The sequence below is a fragment of the Nipponia nippon genome, unplaced genomic scaffold, assembly GCF_047370975.1.
Source record: "Nipponia nippon isolate SJK-2023a ecotype South Korea unplaced genomic scaffold, ASM4737097v1 scaffold_34, whole genome shotgun sequence".
Classification (NCBI taxonomy): Eukaryota; Metazoa; Chordata; class Aves; order Pelecaniformes; family Threskiornithidae; genus Nipponia; species Nipponia nippon.
Genome location: NW_028262352.1, coordinates 1802730 through 1821367, shown reverse-complemented (window position 1 = coordinate 1821367; position 18638 = coordinate 1802730). Strand labels below are relative to the sequence as shown.

At 42.8% G+C, this 18638-nt stretch overlaps 1 long non-coding RNA gene across 3 annotated transcripts in view; it reads right to left on the bottom strand.

The window, feature by feature from the left end:
• The window catches only part of LOC148054091 (uncharacterized), a 119385-nt gene that overhangs the window by 22815 nt on the left and 77932 nt on the right, over positions 1–18638 (bottom strand). For 2 of the 3 annotated variants that reach the window (XR_015707701.1, XR_015707703.1), the window contains 3 exons: positions 15608–15808; positions 12691–12774; positions 10124–10242 (listed from right to left, as the gene is read on the bottom strand). This is a non-coding gene — a long non-coding RNA (uncharacterized LOC148054091). Of the gene's footprint in view, positions 1–3547; positions 4772–10123; positions 10243–12690; positions 12775–15607; positions 15809–18638 lie in introns of those variants that run through there. The other variant, XR_015707702.1, reaches the window with a different exon arrangement.

Here is an 18638-nt window from a genome sequence, read left to right as displayed (position 1 = left end):
TCTTCCTTGACTTCAGTAAGGTTTTTGACACTGTCTCCCATAAGATCCTCATAGACAAGCTGATGAAGTATGGGTTGGATAAGCAGACAGTGGAGGTGGACTGAAAAACTGGCTGAATGTCTGGGCCTAGAGGGTGGTGATCAGAGGCATGGAGTCTAGTTGGAGGCCAGTAACTAGCGGTGTACCCCAGGGGTCAATCCTGGGTCCAGTTCTGTTCAACATCTTCATTAATGATCTGGAAGATGGGGCAGAGTTGTACTAGTTTGGTCTGGGACAGAGTTAATTTTCTTCATAGTAGCTTGTATGGTGCTATGGTTTGGATTTGTGATGAAAACCATTGATAACACACCAATGTTTTAGTTATTGCTGAGCAGTGCTTATACAGCATCAAGGCCTTTTCTGCTTCTCACGCTGCCCCACCAGCAAGTAGGGTGGGGGTGGGCAAGAAGTTGGGAGGGGACACAGCTGGGACAGCTGACCCCAACTGACAAAAGAGATTTTCCATACCATATGATGTCATGCTCAGCAATAAAAGCTAGGTGAAGAAGGAGGAAGGCGGGGGGGGGGGGGGGGGGGGGGGGCGTTTGGAAGTTATGGCATTTGTCTTCCCAAGGAACTGCTAAGCATGATGAAGCCCTGCTTTCCTGGAGATGGCTAACCATCTGCCTGCCGATGGGAAGTAGTAAATGAATTCCTTATTTTGCTTTGCTTGTGCACGCAGCTTTTGCTTTACCTATTAAACTGTCCACGAGTTTTCTTACTTTTACCCTTCCCATTCTCTTCCCCATTCCACTGTGGGGAGAGTGAGTGAGAGGCTGTGTGGGGCTTAGCTGCTGACCGGGGTTAAACCACGACAAGAGTGTCCCCTCAGCAAGTTTTCTGATGACACCAAACTGGGAGGGGTGGCTGATACGCCAGAGGGTTGTGCTGCCACCCAGAGGGACCTCAACAGGCTGCAGAAATGGGCTGACAAGAACCTCATGAAGTTCAACAAGAAGTGCAAAGTCCTGCCCCTGGGGAAGAACACCTCCATGCACCAGCACATGCTGGGGGCCACCCAGCTGGAAAGCAGCTTGGCAGAAAAGGACCTGGGGGTCCTGGTGGACACCAAGTTGAAGACGAGCCAGCAACGTGCCCTTGCAGCAAAGAAGGCTAATGGTACCCTGGGCTGCATTAGACAAAGCACTGCCAGCAGGTGGAGGGAGGTGATCCTTCCCCTCTACTCAGCACCGATGAGGCCACACCTGGAGTCCTGTGTCCAGTTCTGGGCTCCCCAGCACAAGACAGACATGGACATACTGGAGAGAGTCCAACGAAGGCCTATGAAGAGGGACTGGAGCATCTCTCCTATGAGGAAAGGCTGACAGAGCTGGGACTGTTTAGTCTGGAGAAGAGAAGGCTCAGGGGGATCTCATCAATGTATTTAAATACCTGAAGGGAGAAGAGAAGGTGCAAAGAAGACGGAGCCAGGCTCTTTTCAGTGGTGCCCAGTGACAGGACAAGAGGCAATGGGCACAAATGGAAACACAGGAAGTTCTGTCTGAACATAAGGAAACACTTTTTCACTGTGAGGGTGACCGAGCACTGGAGCAGGTTGCCCAGAGAGGTTGTGAAGTCGCCATCCTTGGAGGTATTCAAAAGCCATCTGGACATGGTCCTGGGCAATGGGCTCTAGGTGGCCCTGCTTGGGTAGGGGTGGTTGGTCTAGATGAACTCCAGAGGTCCTTTCCAACCTCAGCCATTTTGTGATACTCTGGTTCTATGGTTCTCTGATTCTATGATTCTATGTGTATTTGTTAGAACAGCTCAGCTTAAAATCTGCTACCTGTCAAAGCTATGGTGACAAAACTGTTGTGTTTAACTGAAAGTTCCCTGTTTCATGGTTTTATATCTAACTTTTATACTTTCAGCATGAATTTAGTATTGATACAGAATTATATTTAAGTCTTATCTCCTGGATTATACACTTATGTAGAGGAAATTATCTTGTGGGTCTTCCAGATGCTTGTAGTGACAATCTCCCCGCTCCCTCCTTTTTAACATTTTAAAATAAATAACCTCTAACCTGACTTAAAGAAAAAAAAAAGTGTAGACTGGAAAATTTTGATGTGAAGATACTGCAAATGTCTGCCTGTCTTTGGATACTTTGAGGTTCCAAAGCTCGGGCACACAGACACAGTAGCACAACCTACCTAGGGGTGTTTTGAGGCATTTGACATATTGCTGAAAATGGTATCCGCCCTTAAAAGCAGAAACTTCTGTGCTCTTTTTCAAGGCATGTAGGATTTCATGTGAGCCTAACATATTAAAGTACTTTTTATGTTATGTTTCCCAGGCCATCTCTTTTGCCAAGCTGTCTTTAAAAAAAGCACCAAAACTGGTTAGAAGTGTATTGTTTACTAGCACTTGCACAGGTATAATAGTTTTAGTTTTTTCTTTCTTTTTTTTTTTTTTTTCTCTTCTGAAAGGTTCAACATCGGTGGTGAGAACTTGTTAAACACAAGTATGTGCCTGGATATGGAGATGTTGAGAAATTTCTCAGAGAAGATCAGGTCAGTTCCACTTAATTTTCAAAATAATCACCTTTTACTGTGACAAACTAAAAACTGATTTTAATATCTTTTCTTGCTGTGCTTGAGCAGGGGGTTTGGACCAGATGATCTCCAGAGGTCCTTTCTCCTGGTGTAAAGGAATCAAAACAAGACAGATAACCTCCTGCAAACTCTTCCCTCCTTTCTGAAGTAAGGTGTTGCCCTTAGGCCGGAAAGGCTGGGCATGCATGTGATAACAAGCAGTGAGCAGTACAAAATACTGCTGTTTGTGATCTTAGCTGAATGATAACAATCCTGCATGTCAATGTGTGCAAGTGAAGACACTGCCAGGTCCATGCAGTTTTAGAATATCATGTGCATTGAACTATAAAGTTTAAAAAAAAGATGTTTAAGAAATATAGCTATAAATGCTTCAGCAAATGGGAACCAGGGCATTCTATGCTCTATGTGTGAAGGACACAGGAAAAAAAAAAGGAAAAAAAAATTAAAAATATCAATAATGCTGCATATGAAAGAAGTTGCTGACTGTTCCATAATACAGGTAATGACACTGTGCCTCGAAGGGGGGAGCTCAGAGATTGTAGTGGTGTAAATATGAGTTATATTCTGTGGACTGATGTCACCATTTAGGCAGGCTCTTAGTTTAGATTTTTTTGTACCAGAACTTTAAAAAAAGTAATTTGCATGTTTAATTTTTCTTGTTAATATCCCTTAACTAACCACATTGAGCTGCTTCTCTCTTACTGTAAAAGAAGAAACAGAGTAGGGTTTTTAAGTTTATAAATTAACTTTGAACTTCTGTGCAATGGAGAAACTACACATATTTGATGTAAAACAGTAGCATACAAAGGAAATACGTTCACAAATTTTTAAATGTTTAAGGTTTATTCTCTGAAAGGAACAATTAAGATGTCTTCTGATCAGTGGAGCACTACATTCCTGGAGGAGAGGCGCTACACTTGATAAATCACTGTACAAAAGGAGCAGCACAGGGGTGTGGAAAACAGAAGGTCTGACATTTATGGCAAAAGTTAACCTACACAAACCAGTAAGAATGCTGATCTTAATTTTTCCCTCAGTCCCATCCCATCACCAGAATGATGGCTGGTCACTTCCAGCTTCCAGTACCCCCCCTCCTCCCCCATTCCAGCTAATTTTATATTAGCTTTTTAATTCAGCATAGAAGTTGCAAACAAAATACAGATTCATCTAATTTCTGTGATTCTTATGTTGACCAAAGTGCATAAAATCCTTCAAATCAAGAGTCCTTGGCAGCTGCAAATTGGAATGGCTATATCACCAAACAGCAAAGATAAAACCCAAATTGTACTAAAGAACTACCTTGAGCCACAGTACTGTGCGTGTGCACATGTAGTTTTTGTGCACATGAAGTTTATGTTTGTGTGTCTGTGTGTGTTTTTAAGTGTTCTTGGTTACAGTGAGCCTCTGGAAAACTGAGAGGTAACTATTTTTGTTAGCTGATTGTTTTAGCAGTCACATAATCCTTCCTTTGATATCTTGGGTCAATGAAATCCTAGTACCACTAGGATTTAGTAGGAGAAATATTAAAAGAATTTCTCTGTGATCTTTCCTACAGCAGAAGCAGAAGTAAAAATTATTACTTTGCTACAATAAAGCAGTATTTGTGTATTCTTGTTTGGCTCTTCTCCAAAAGCTGTTGTGATAGGTCTAGAAATCTAGAGAGATCTCCCTTCTGGGTACTCAGTACTCTTTACCAGATGAAATATAAAGGGAAACAGTGTTTTTAGATATACTTCTAAATTTAGCTCTCTAACTAAGTTCCATAACCACAGTTATGCTCTGCCAGTAACTTAAAAATGAAGTCCATTTGAAAAATTGGGCCAAAGTACAAACACACTCCCATAATTATTAGCAGGTCACTCTGAAAATGATGCTAGAGGTCAATTACTGGAGTAATACTGTATAATGTTCTACATAGCCACATACCTTCTTGTGTTAAGAACATCATAATGTGTACTAATTTGATTTTAGAGAGAAAACAATAACATTTCTCATAGGCTCTTAGAAAAGGTACATCTTTTTTGCTCTAGGGCTCAACTCCTGTTCCTGCTAAACTGAGCCAGTATGTAAAATCAGAACTGATATCAGCTCAGTAGGCACCGGAGGACGGGTCCATCAAAAGCCTGGAATAACAGCAGCAGCCGTAAATGGCAGCTCCAGTCGGAAACAATAATTTCCTGCAAACGATATACATTGCTAAGCTACAACTGCAGAGAAATCATGAGAGCATCCATTAAAGAAGAGACTACTTTACAAAACAACGCTTTATAGACAATTCCAATTTAAAATCACAAACATTTGTTCCCTCTGACCTTTAGAAAAGCACTGTAACCAAATTATCTTAAATTCTCAGTCTGACTGCTAAAGAGCACTGTTTATTCTCAGCTAAAAAAGAGTTTGATTCTCGCTGAGCCACCTCTGCCTCTTATGCTCTGTATACTGTGTTTCACACACAAGCATTTATTACAGAACTATATATTAAGCAGCAATGTATCTTAGCCAGCAAATGCACTCCACCCGATGTAGGCTGGCACTTAAGAAATGTTCTCATCTCCTCTTCAGGTACAGAACTTAGCCACTGTGAACAAAGAGGAAAACAATCACTGTTCACCAACCAGCTAAGCTCTGTACCTTGTCAGAGAGGTCTTCATCTAACTAATTATCATATGAGGTTCTTCCATGATGTGCATTCCTTTTCTGTTTGGACTTTTTTAATGGATGGAGAAGGTTCCGAGGTGTATATCAGATAGTCATGATGATTTTCATAGTAGCAGCTGGGGTTATGGCTATGTGGTAATCCCTGGCAATGTGATTTTAATCTCAAATCTTAAATCATCATGCCAGGAACCCAAACAGCCACAACATTAAAAGACAGCTGTGCAGTCACTCTTTTTTCGCAAGCTCAATATTTCTTAAGAGTGTTGTTCTCATAAAAAAATCTTCAGATTTTATTTATTTATCTCAGCATGCATTTCTAGTCCATCTGAGAAGTCAAACAAGTAATTCTAGACTATTGCTAATGCATATCTTATGTAATTTTCCTATGCTAGATACTTACCACCAGAAATTTGTAGAAATTTTTATTTTCATTTTAATATTTAAGGAACTATAGGAAGACAGCACCAAGTAAAGAAGAACAAACTGCATCTGCATCTTTATGGCCTTCATTGCGCTTCAGACACTTAAAAGGCATTTACCACATTACAGAAATGTTGAATGTAACTCTCAAATTTGGGTGGGTTCTTGATAACTGGGAGTGCATAATCAAGTGTCTTGTTATAGCCCTGCCTGTTTTTAGAATGTGACCCTTTCCCCCCCAACTGACATCCCATCACTCTACAATCTAATCCACATTGATGACATTTTCCTGGCAGGCACAGTTCTTGTCTATACAGAACAGGACTATTCATAAACAAACTTGTTTTCATGGTATCTGCCGTAGTCCATATAAATAAAGTAAATGCCACAAATTCACACTGAACTTAATATCAAGCACTGCCTACATGTTGAGGCTTGAATCGGAGAGAATTAAGATTCCTGCTCAGTACTGATCACAAAACGATAATTTTGCTAAATTAGATGTCTGAATTTTGATATCACAAATCAACTATAAAGTTATGTGAACATCCAAGGCAATCAGCCTGTCAGATGAATTATATCATTAGGCAAAAATCTGAGGTATGCTGTACTGGAAGAGATCATAGAATCATAGAATCATAGAATCATAGAACCATAGAATCATAGAATGTCCTGAGTTGGAAGGGACCCACGAGGATCATCGAGTCCAACTCCTGTCCCTGCATAGGACAACCCCAAAATTCACACCATATGTCTGAGAGAGTTGTCCAAATGCTTCTTGAATGTTGTCAGGCTTGGCGCCATGACTACCTCCCAGGGGAGCCTGTTCCAGTGCTCCACCACCCTCTGGGTGAAGAACCTTTTCCTAATGTCCAACCTGAACCTCCCCTGGCATATCTTCCTGCCGTTCCCTCGGGTCCTATCATATCTTCCTGCCGTTCTCCCTCATCAGGGAGAAGAGATCAGCACCTGCCCCTCCTTCCCTTGTGAGGAAGCTGTAGACCACAATGAGGTCTCCTCTTCTCCAGGCTGAACAGACCAAGTGACTTCAGCCGCTCCTCATACAGCTTCCCCTCTAAACCCTTCACCATCTTCGTGGGGCTCCTCTGGACACTCTCTAGTAGCTTCGTATCCTTTTTGTACTGTGGCGCCCAAAACTGCACACAGTCCTCAAGATGAGGCCGCACCAGTGCAGAGTAGAGCGGGACAATCGCCTCCCTCGACCGGCTAGCAATACAGTGCTTGATGCACCCCAGGACATGGTTGGCCCTTCTGGCTGCCAGGGCACACTGTTGGCTCATGTTCAACTTGCCATCGACCAGAACCCCCAGATCCCTCTCCGCGGGGCTGCTCTCCAGCCTCTCGTTGCCCAGTCTGTATGTACATCCAGGGCTGCCATGTCCCAGGTGCAAAATCCGGCACTTGCCCTTGTTGAACTTCATATGGTTGGTGATTGCCCAGCTCTCTAATTTGTCCAGATCTCTCTGCAGGGCCTCTCTGCTCTCGAGAGTGTCCACGGCTCCTCCCAATTTTGTGTCATTGGCAAACTTTGATAACAAACCTTCAAGTCCTGCATCCAAGTCATTTATGAAGATATTGAAGAGCACTGGCCCTGAGATGGTTCCCTGCAGAACCCCACTAGTGACTGGTCGCCAGCCCGATGTATCCCCATCAACCCTTTGAGCCCGACCCGTCAGTCAATTGCTCACCCATTGCATTATGTGTTTATCCAGCTGTATGCTGGACATTTTGTCCAGGAGGATACTGGGATAGACAGTATCAAAGGCTTTACTGAAGTCCAAAAAGATTACATCGACTGGCTTCCCTTGGTCAGCTAGGTGGGTAACCTTGTCATAGAAAGAAATTAAGTTTGTCAAGCAGGACTTTCCCCTCATGAATCTGTGCTGGCTGGGGCCAATGACTGTGTTGTCTTTCAGGTGTTTTCCAATAACTCCCAGAATAATCTTCTCCATAATTTTGCCAGGCACAGAGGTGAGACTGACAGGCCTGTAGTTACCGGGGTCATCCCTATTGCCCTTCCTGAAGATTGGGACAACATTTGCCAGCTTCCAGTCAGCTGGGACCTCCCCAGATTCCCAAGAGCATTGAAAAATCATTGAGAGAGGTCTCGCTATGACATCAGCCAGCTCTTTAAGTACCCTCGCATGAATCCCATCGGGCCCCATTGACTTATAGGGATCCAGCTGGAGCAGCAAATCCTGCACAAGTTCGGGGTTGGTTGGGAGTTTATCATTCTCACAGTCATGGTTCTCTAGCCCAGGGCTCTGGGGGTCCCAGAGCCCATCATCGGTGTTGAAGACCGAGGCGAAGAAAGCATTAAACGTCTCTGCTTTGTCTGTGTCCCTGTTTGTGAGGTGACCATGCTCGCCAAGTAATGGTCCAATGTTATTTTATTGCCTGCTTTTGCCATTTATATATTTTAAAAAGCCCTTTTTATTGTCCTTCACAGTACTGGCCAGCTTCAGCTCTAGTTGAGCTTTGGCCGTGCGTATTTCCTCCCTACAGTGATGAACAGCCTCTCTGTAGTCCTCCCATGTTGCCTGACCTTGCTTCCGCTGGTCATACATTTTCTTTTTTTGTCTTAGTTCTAGCATAAGATCCCTACTCAGCCAAGCCGGCCTTCTACCTCGCCTGCTTGACTTCCGACATTTTGGAATTGCCTGCTCCTGTGCGCTTAGGAGGTGGTACTTAAAAAGTGACCAGCACTGATGGACCCCAGCACCTTCAAAAGCTTTTTCCCAGGGGACCTTACTAAGTAGTTCCCTGAGCAGCCTGAAGTCAGCTCTCCTCATATACAGAGTTGAGGTCCTGCTGGCAGTTTTCCTCCTGTTACCATAGATTTTAAACTTGACTGCTTCGTGGTCGCTGTTGGCCAAGGCAGCCACCAATCGCCACTTCACCCACAAGACCCTCTCTGTTAGTAAGCAGCAAGTCGAGGAAGGCACCTTTCCTGGTCAGTTCCCTTAGTACTTGTACCAAGAAGTTATCATCCAGATGCTTTAAGAATCTTCTGGACCTGCTTGTACCGGCTGTGTGGTATTCCCGGTTGACATCTGACAAGTTGAAGTCCCCCATAAGGACAAGGGCAGATGACTTGGAAGCATCCCTTAGTTCCTTAAAGAATAACTCATCTGTGTCGTCATCCTGGCTGGGTGGCCTATAGTAGACTCCCACAACGACATCCGCTTTATTTGTCTGTCCCTTAATCCTTACCCAGAGGCTCTCAACTGGGCCATCGCCAACTGCTAGCTCCTTGCATTCCAGCCCCTCCACTACATACAATGCCGCCCCTCCACCTCGCCTGCCCTGCCTATCCCTCCTGAAGAGCCTGTAACCATCCATCATGGCACGCCAGTCACAGGACTCATCCCACCAGGGCCAAGGCATCGAGCTCCTCTTGCTTGTTCCTCGTGCTGCACGCATTTGTGTAGAAACACTTCAAGTGCGGTTCATCGTGCCCGTTGCCTCGTGGAGCAGCCTGAGGAATCTCACTAGCACGCAGCTCCTTGAACTTTGGCGTGCCATCCCGTTGCTCATCGCTGACTAGCCAGGTATTGTCCCTTTCCCCCTTCCAATGTAGTTTAAAGCTCTATCAATCAGTCCTGCTAGCTCCTGGGCAAAAACCCTTTTACCCTTCTTCATACCAGTCCTAACTGTCTGTGTGTTAAACATACATGTACAAATAATGTAAGGTTATCTCAAGCTATTCAAATAGACTGAAAGATGGAGAATATCTTTGCAAATGACCAGTTTATAACCTGCAGCAATCTTTATTTTGTGAATATTACTTGCAATTTTGCATTTTCTCTGTTGTCTTATCCCCATTAATTTCAGAAACAAGCTAGACTGTGTATGACATTAAGCAGCTTCTAAATGTCAAGGCTTCTCTTCTTACCTCAGATTCAGTCTTCAAAGACCTGACTACACTTAGCACAAAATCATTTAAATTATCAAATTGTTCTCACACGATTCAGATTTGCACAATTTCATAATTCCATTATGGGTGCAGATTCTTTTCAAAGATTGTGCTACCTATCAAGTCAATATGTAGCTTTGGTAAATAGGACTGCTTCTCACACAATTGCAATTTTGTTTAAGATGTGTTGTAAACAGAGTTAAGAATACAGAATGGAAAACAACTGCACATGGATCCTGGCCTTTTCTGGCTGTTCTGACTTACAGTTGCCTATTGTACAGGCCATTACAAAGCCTAGAAGAAAGCCCCTCTGTGCTCTTCAGCTAGTGCCTACGTGCATCTAACTCAGTGCTCCAGCAGCTGGGTTTAAAAACAAACAAGATATGTAACAAGAGTTATTTCTTGAGCTAAGCATCCACAAATTCTATGGTATGCCAAAGTTTACTGTTTAGTGAGCTATGCATATTCATTCTGTATGAGGTAAAATCAGGGTTTTAAATGAAAAAAATATCACCTTTTCAGAATGACGTCTCTGACACTGCTCTGGCTAAGGACACAGCATTTATAGGCAAGTTCTTGTTATTTTGCATCTTCATTCACCATTAACTCGCCATAGAGGTACATGCCCATTTCCTGAAAGAATAAAACACACATTCATCCTATCACCACTTATGACCAGCTAGCTAGTTTTTGTTCCATTTACCTCCTAGTGCTCATTTAATTAAAAACAAACAAACAAAAAATGCACACACAGAGAAAAGACCATATACTCTATAACACATACTCCCCCCACTCCGAAGTTTTCTCTGGCTTTCTTTAGCCTAGGGAAGATTGCCTATATGTTGCATTGAGTGTGTAAAAAAAAAAAAAGAACATTAATATAAGAGATGTATGTTATGTCATAACAAGAAAATGCTTTCTTGCTCAGCCCATTCTAAAATACCCATTTGGCAATTCTGTAACTGGAAATCAATTGAAAGTGGTCAGGTCCGTTTCAGAATCTTCTCTTTACATATGAGATATGCTTAAACATAGACACAATTCTGGTTTGGTAAGAAGTCAGGCTTTTCCTTACTACTGATTTTGGAAATAGCAGCAATCAGGAAAGATAATTGAGCATTTTAGTGCAAAATCTGCCCCCCTTTGATGGCAGGTAACAAAGCACTGGCTAACTTAAAAGGAAATAAAATTTCATCATGGATTGCCATTTTTTTTTACTGATAATACAAATATTTTTATCTAATTACAGGAATTCAGTGTTAAGTTGCACTTATCAAAACAGGATTATACATATGTCTTAAAATATTAGCAGCTTAGCACATTAACTTTTAAAGTTGTACTCAGTGTTCGGACAGTTTAAGGAGAGGAAAAAATATGGATATCATTGAAAAACACTTTTTTTTAATATTATTCCTCACAATTTCTGGGGTTGGCTGGTAAGCCTTAAAAAAATTTAGTTTCAACAAGAAAGGAAATTTAAAGTTTAACAAAGACTGAAAATAAAGGCAAAAGTCCCAGACAGACAGAAACCTGCCAGACTCCTCGCCAATTCCCTAACCATGCTCTCTTGCATTCAGAGACTCAAGAGCTCAGATTTCCAGGATCTGCAGCTGCAAGGCAGTTATATCAGGCACACTGTCTTGGAGCTGAGGTCCAGTTGCTTTCATAGAGAATTTAAAAATGTAGAGATTTTGTTCCAAATAGGAATTACCTGCTCTACCCAGTGTTAATAAACTTCCCCAAAACCCAAACATTAAAATGTAGTAAACACACTCAGTTTTTGTAATCCTGCAAAGGATTACATAGTCACTTTTGCATTTTTCCCAGACTTTTAAAAAAGCCAAGTCTTTCATGATCCATTAAGACATGCAACTACTCTCATTTCAGTTGTAATTATTCCAGAACCTGGTTGTGCCATAAACTGCATGCATTGCTGGAGTAAATTAAATGAAGGATATTGAAGATGACATTAAAAAATAGTTGCAAAAATTCTTTCCCTGCACTGTAGAAAATGTTAGTCTTTATTTGTCATAATATCTGTTCCAAACATAATGCAGTTCAACATGTTTGTTTGTTTGTTTGTTTGTATAAACTTGAGGAAATTTCTTCCCATTCTGCTGGTGGATATCTGCATCCTTCCACATGATTAAAATATACATTATATATATAACTCCTTGTTTTCATAAATAATGTTGTTTTATGTTTATATTTAAAATAAAGAGCTTGCTAGGAATTCTGGGGCCTGTTTATTGGCTGAGATATAAATAGGAGGCATACTCTAGAGCTGGAAGAAAGAGTATCGAAGACTGTAATAACTTTACTGTGCTGTTGTGACAAAATATATTTGTTTGAAAGCATAAAAACTTCATAGGCTGTAAGTGACTGTTCATTGTCAGCATAAAAGGCAAAGGCATGAATATGTTGCAGATGTTTTTTGCATAAACTTTAAATATATAACAGTCATCCTAGGCAGTGAATGTCTTGATTTTATAAAGTTCATAGTGACTAAAAATACATGAAAGTGAAATTGAAAGAACAAGCAGAGATACAATTACAACTGTAAGTTCATACTTGCTTAAATAATAAGCCATAGTAAAGACACTGTGTATGGCCAGCCTTTTAGACCTTCAAAATCTTCTCCTAGCATTTCCCTTACCCTAGAGATCCCTATATTCTCTTTCTGGACATGGTCCTGAAAACTTAAGTCTCTACAGCACTGGCTATTTTGCACCTAACACTCATCTACATGCATTAATATTCACAACTAGGCTTGCCTTTGTCATCCTGCAAATGGAATCAATGCTGGGAAGCATTTTTCCAGCATCACTACCACCTGTGGCTTGCATAAAATGAAAGCAAAGGAGATGATATATACTGTTTAACCACTTACCGGAATATGAGCACGCTTAGGTGGGGCTAAATACATCTAGGTAGCTTTCTTAACCCACAGTGTTTAAGGAAAGGGAAATAAATGAATAAAAAATCAAGTTTTTGACAATCCACAGCAAGAAAAGATATTAAAATCAGTTTTTAGTTTGTCACAGTAAAAGGTGATTATTTTGAAAATTAAGTGGAACTGACCTGATCTTCTCTGAGAAATTTCTCAACATCTCCATATCCAGGCACATACTTGTGTTTAACAAGTTCTCACCACCGATGTTGAACCTTTCAGAAGAGAAAAAAAAAAAAAAAAGAAAGAAAAAACTAAAACTATTATACCTGTGCAAGTGCTAGTAAACAATACACTTCTAACCAGTTTTGGTGCTTTTTTTAAAGACAGCTTGGCAAAAGAGATGGCCTGGGAAACATAACATAAAAAGTACTTTAATATGTTAGGCTCACATGAAATCCTACATGCCTTGAAAAAGAGCACAGAAGTTTCTGCTTTTAAGGGCGGATACCATTTTCAGCAATATGTCAAATGCCTCAAAACACCCCTAGGTAGGTTGTGCTACTGTGTCTGTGTGCCCGAGCTTTGGAACCTCAAAGTATCCAAAGACAGGCAGACATTTGCAGTATCTTCACATCAAAATTTTCCAGTCTACACTTTTTTTTTTCTTTAAGTCAGGTTAGAGGTTATTTATTTTAAAATGTTAAAAAGGAGGGAGCGGGGAGATTGTCACTACAAGCATCTGGAAGACCCACAAGATAATTTCCTCTACATAAGTGTATAATCCAGGAGATAAGACTTAAATATAATTCTGTATCAATACTAAATTCATGCTGAAAGTATAAAAGTTAGATATAAAACCATGAAACAGGGAACTTTCAGTTAAACACAACAGTTTTGTCACCATAGCTTTGACAGGTAGCAGATTTTAAGCTGAGCTGTTCTAACAAATACACATAGAATCATAGAATCAGAGAACCATAGAACCAGAGTATCACAAAATGGCTGAGGTTGGAAAGGACCTCTGGAGTTCATCTAGACCAACCACCCCTACCCAAGCAGGGCCACCTAGAGCCCATTGCCCAGGACCATGTCCAGATGGCTTTTGAATACCTCCAAGGATGGCGACTTCACAACCTCTCTGGGCAACCTGCTCCAGTGCTCGGTCACCCTCACAGTGAAAAAGTGTTTCCTTATGTTCAGACAGAACTTCCTGTGTTTCCATTTGTGCCCATTGCCTCTTGTCCTGTCACTGGGCACCACTGAAAAGAGCCTGGCTCCGTCTTCTTTGCACCTTCTCTTCTCCCTTCAGGTATTTAAATACATTGATGAGATCCCCCTGAGCCTTCTCTTCTCCAGACTAAACAGTCCCAGCTCTGTCAGCCTTTCCTCATAGGAGAGATGCTCCAGTCCCTCTTCATAGGCCTTCGTTGGACTCTCTCCAGTATGTCCATGTCTGTCTTGTGCTGGGGAGCCCAGAACTGGACACAGGACTCCAGGTGTGGCCTCATCGGTGCTGAGTAGAGGGGAAGGATCACCTCCCTCCACCTGCTGGCAGTGCTTTGTCTAATGCAGCCCAGGGTACCATTAGCCTTCTTTGCTGCAAGGGCACGTTGCTGGCTCGTCTTCAACTTGGTGTCCACCAGGACCCCCAGGTCCTTTTCTGCCAAGCTGCTTTCCAGCTGGGTGGCCCCCAGCATGTGCTGGTGCATGGAGGTGTTCTTCCCCAGGGGCAGGACTTTGCACTTCTTGTTGAACTTCATGAGGTTCTTGTCAGCCCATTTCTGCAGCCTGTTGAGGTCCCTCTGGGTGGCAGCACAACCCTCTGGCGTATCAGCCACCCCTCCCAGTTTGGTGTCATCAGAAAACTTGCTGAGGGGACACTCTTGTCGTGGTTTAACCCCGGTCAGCAGCTAAGCCCCACACAGCCTCTCACTCACTCTCCCCACAGTGGAATGGGGAAGAGAATGGGAAGGGTAAAAGTAAGAAAACTCGTGGACAGTTTAATAGGTAAAGCAAAAGCTGCGTGCACAAGCAAAGCAAAATAAGGAATTCATTTACTACTTCCCATCGGCAGGCAGATGGTTAGCCATCTCCAGGAAAGCAGGGCTTCATCATGCTTAGCAGTTCCTTGGGAAGACAAATGCCATAACTTCCAAAGCGCCACCTCCGCCCCCCCCCCCCCCCGCCTTCCTCCTTCTTCACCTAGCTTTTATTGCTGAGCATGACATCATATGGTATGGAAAATCTCTTTTGTCAGTTGGGGTCAGCTGTCCCAGCTGTGTCCCCTCCCAACTTCTTGCCCACCCCCACCCTACTTGCTGGTGGGGCAGCGTGAGAAGCAGAAAAGGCCTTGATGCTGTATAAGCACTGCTCAGCAATAACTAAAACATTGGTGTGTTATCAATGGTTTTCATCACAAATCCAAACCATAGCACCATACAAGCTACTATGAAGAAAATTAACTCTGTCCCAGACCAAACTAGTACAACTCTGCCCCATCTTCCAGATCATTAATGAAGATGTTGAACAGAACTGGACCCAGGATTGACCCCTGGGGTACACCGCTAGTTACTGGCCTCCAACTAGACTCCATGCCTCTGATCACCACCCTCTAGGCCCAGACATTCAGCCAGTTTTTCAGTCCACCTCCACTGTCTGCTCATCCAACCCATACTTCATCAGCTTGTCTATGAGGATCTTATGGGAGACAGTGTCAAAAACCTTACTGAAGTCAAGGAAGACAACATCCACTGCTCTCCCCTCATCTATTAGGCCAGTCATTTCATTGCAGAAGGTTATCAGGCTGGCCAAGCATGACTTCCCCTTGGTGAATCCTTGCTGACTGCTCTTGATTTTTCTTGTCCTTCACGTGCCTGGAAATGGGTTTCCAAGATTAGTTGTTCATCACCTTCCCAGGGATCAAGGTGAGGCTGTAGCTCCCTGCATTCTCCTTCTTGCCTTTCAGACAAAGTAGTAGGAGATCACTAGTACCTTCTTCCTTCTAAGAAAGGCACTGATTTAAATGCTTTGGTTAAAAAAGAAAGGAAAAAAAAACACACCCAGAGGTTAGGCAACATATTTCTGATTCTTAGTTGTGATAGTGACCTTTGAGCCTTCAGAGTCAGAGGTGAGATGCTGATGGTCTAATCACGTTTCAGACTGGCCCGCCACCTTTCTTGGATGTTAGAAGAGGCTTCTAGGGCATCTGCATAGTTGCATAATTTGTGGCTTCCTCCTGTTTGTTCAGTCCTCTTCTATAACTAATCGCTATTTCATTGTCCATTTACTATTCAGACCTTGGAACATCTGAGAAGACACAAAACAAGATTTTTTTCCAGAGATTAAATTTGCTGACATGGATTATTTGAATTGAGCATATCCAATATAGTTTTAAACAACATTTTGAGAGCAATGGAGTTTTCCAATATGGAAGCCATTTCTCCATCAGTTCTCAATGCTCTGAGCCTATCATGGCTCTGACTTTGTCAGACAAGTAGGAGGCAATTGCTTGGAAGAACAATTGTGTCCTTAGTTTCCTTCCTCTTCCTATTCACTCTTTTCTTGTTCTACTGCTTCCTGCTGCATAAGAAGATAGTTCATAGGCTACATCTGTGATGAACCATCACCATCTCAGTACAAGAAAGACATGGACCTGTTGGAGCGAGTCCAGAGGAGGGCCACAAAAATGATCAGAGGGATGGAGCACCTCTCCTATGAGGAAAGGCTGAAAGAGCTGGGGTTCACCCTGGAGAAGAGAAGGCTCTGGGGAGACCTTACTGCGGCCTTTCAATACTTAAAGGGGGTTAAAAGAAAGATGGAGAGAGACCTTTAACCAAGGCCTGTAGCAATAGGACAAGGGGTAATGGTTTTAAACTGAAAGAGGGTAGATTCAGATTGGACATAAGGAAGAAATTTTTTACGATGAGGGTGGTGAAACACTGGAACAGGTTGCCCAGAGAGGTTGTAGCTGCCCCATCCCTGGAAACATTCAAGGTCAGGTTGGATGGGGCTCTGAGCAACCTGATCTAGTTGAAGATCATAGAAGCATAGAATGGTTTGGGTCATCTAGTCATCTAGTCCAACCCCTGCAATGAGCAGGGACATCTTCAACTTCAAGATGTTATAGACATTGGGTGCAGTGAATCAAAGATGACAAAGTCGGTTCTGATGACAGCCAGTTAGTTTAATATCTTTATCAATGATCTGGACGAGGGGATCGAGTGCAGCCTCAGGAAGTTTGCAGAAGACACCAAGTTGGGCAGGAGTGTTGATCTGATGGAGGGTAGGAAGGCCCTGCAGAGGCATCTGGACAGGCTGGATCGATGGGCCGAGGCCAACTGTATGAGATTCAACAAGGCTCAGTGCCTGGTCCTGCACTTGGGTCACAACGACCCCATGCAATGCTACAGGCTTGGGGAGGAGTGGCTGGAGAACTGCCCGGCGGAAAAGGACCTGGGGGTGCTGGTCGACAGCTGGCTGAATGTGACCCAGAAATGTGCCCAGGTGCCCAAGAAGGCCAATAGCATCCTGGCTCGTATCAGAAATAGTGTGGCCAGCAGGACTAGGGAAGCGATCGTCCCCCTGTACTTAGCACTGGTGAGGCCGCACCTCGAACGCTGTGTTCAGTTTTGGGCCCCTCACTACAAGAAGGACATCGAGGTACTAGAGCGCGTCCAAAGAAGGGCAACAAAGCGGGCAAAGGGTCTAGAGAACAAGTCTTATGAGGAGCGGCCGAGGGAGCTGGGGTTGTTTAGCCTGGAGAAAAGGAGGCCGAGGGGAGACCTTATCACTCTCTACAACTACCTGAAAGGAGGTTGTAGCGAGGCGGGGGTCGGTCTCTTCTCCCTAGTAACAAGCGATAAGACAAGAGGAAATGGCCTCAAGTCGCGCCAGGGGAGGTTTAGATTGGATATTAGGAAAAATTTCTTCACCGAAAGTGTAGTCAGGCACTGGAACAGGCTGCCCAGGGAAGTGGTTGAGTCTCCATCCCTGGAGGTATTTAAAAGACGTGTAGACGTGGTGCTTAGAGACATGGTTTAGTGGTGGACTTGGCAGTGCTAGGTTAACGGTTGGACTCGATGATCTTAAGGGTCTTTTCCAACCTAAACGATTCTATGATTCTATCATTCTAAGTCTAGCTGGCAGTTTAGCTGATCGAGGAGAGCTAGGGTGTGTTACAAAGATACTACAGTTGCCATCAGGCAGCATAGAAGGAAAACAGAACTGAAAGTGGGTCTGGGGTTTTTTTGTTTTGATTTTTTCTGAGGTGGCCATTTTATGCAGTTAATCTATTCAAGATCTTGCTTCTGGTAGAACATAGAGAGTTGGTCTACTTAGAAAGTTTCTGTATGCTAATTTTTTTAAAGTCCTCCTAACCTTGATGACACATAGAATCATAGAATTATAGAATCGTTAAGGTTTGATATGACACCTCTTGATATGAGCTTATTACATTTGAGCATAGTCTGTTGAGGACCTTCATTAAAAAAATTGGTATCAGTTAGTTACAAATATCTAAAGACAACACTGACAGCTCTGGATAACAAACAGTGAATTTGTAACTAGCAACCATATGATTACTTCCATTATTTGCATTATAAAAACTTTATTTGGTCAGGGAGAGGCCTGTAATACACGCACGCAAGCTTACAGGATGCGGAAGTAGCCTGCACAACAGTTATTACTGTTGTAGGTGACAGGAAAAAGATCGCTAAGGCCATAGGAGAAGGGCAGTGGATGCATGTGAACCTTCCCGTCCTGTTTAAGTCATAACAATAATTCTGCAAGTGTATTTTGTTGTTGAATTATGTAAGATCTAGTGATTAAAAAAAAATGGATTGTGCATGAAGCAGAAAGATTTATGGTGTATTTCTACATTATTTTCACAGTAGAATTAGCTTTTCTTTCCTACTGCAGGCATCAATTTTTTTGTACACTATATCGCCTCCACAGCATATGGTAAGTTGCTTTGTCAGTTTTTCTCATCTCAGCAAATTGGCTGAAACGCTCTTTACTTTCATAATGCTGTCCCTGCGTTCAGGATCATAACATGGTGTATATTTGGGAGAGGAAAAGGGGAGAGACTATAACTGTTTTTGAAGAAAATGTGAGCAAAATGAGTTAAGATCAGAATCTC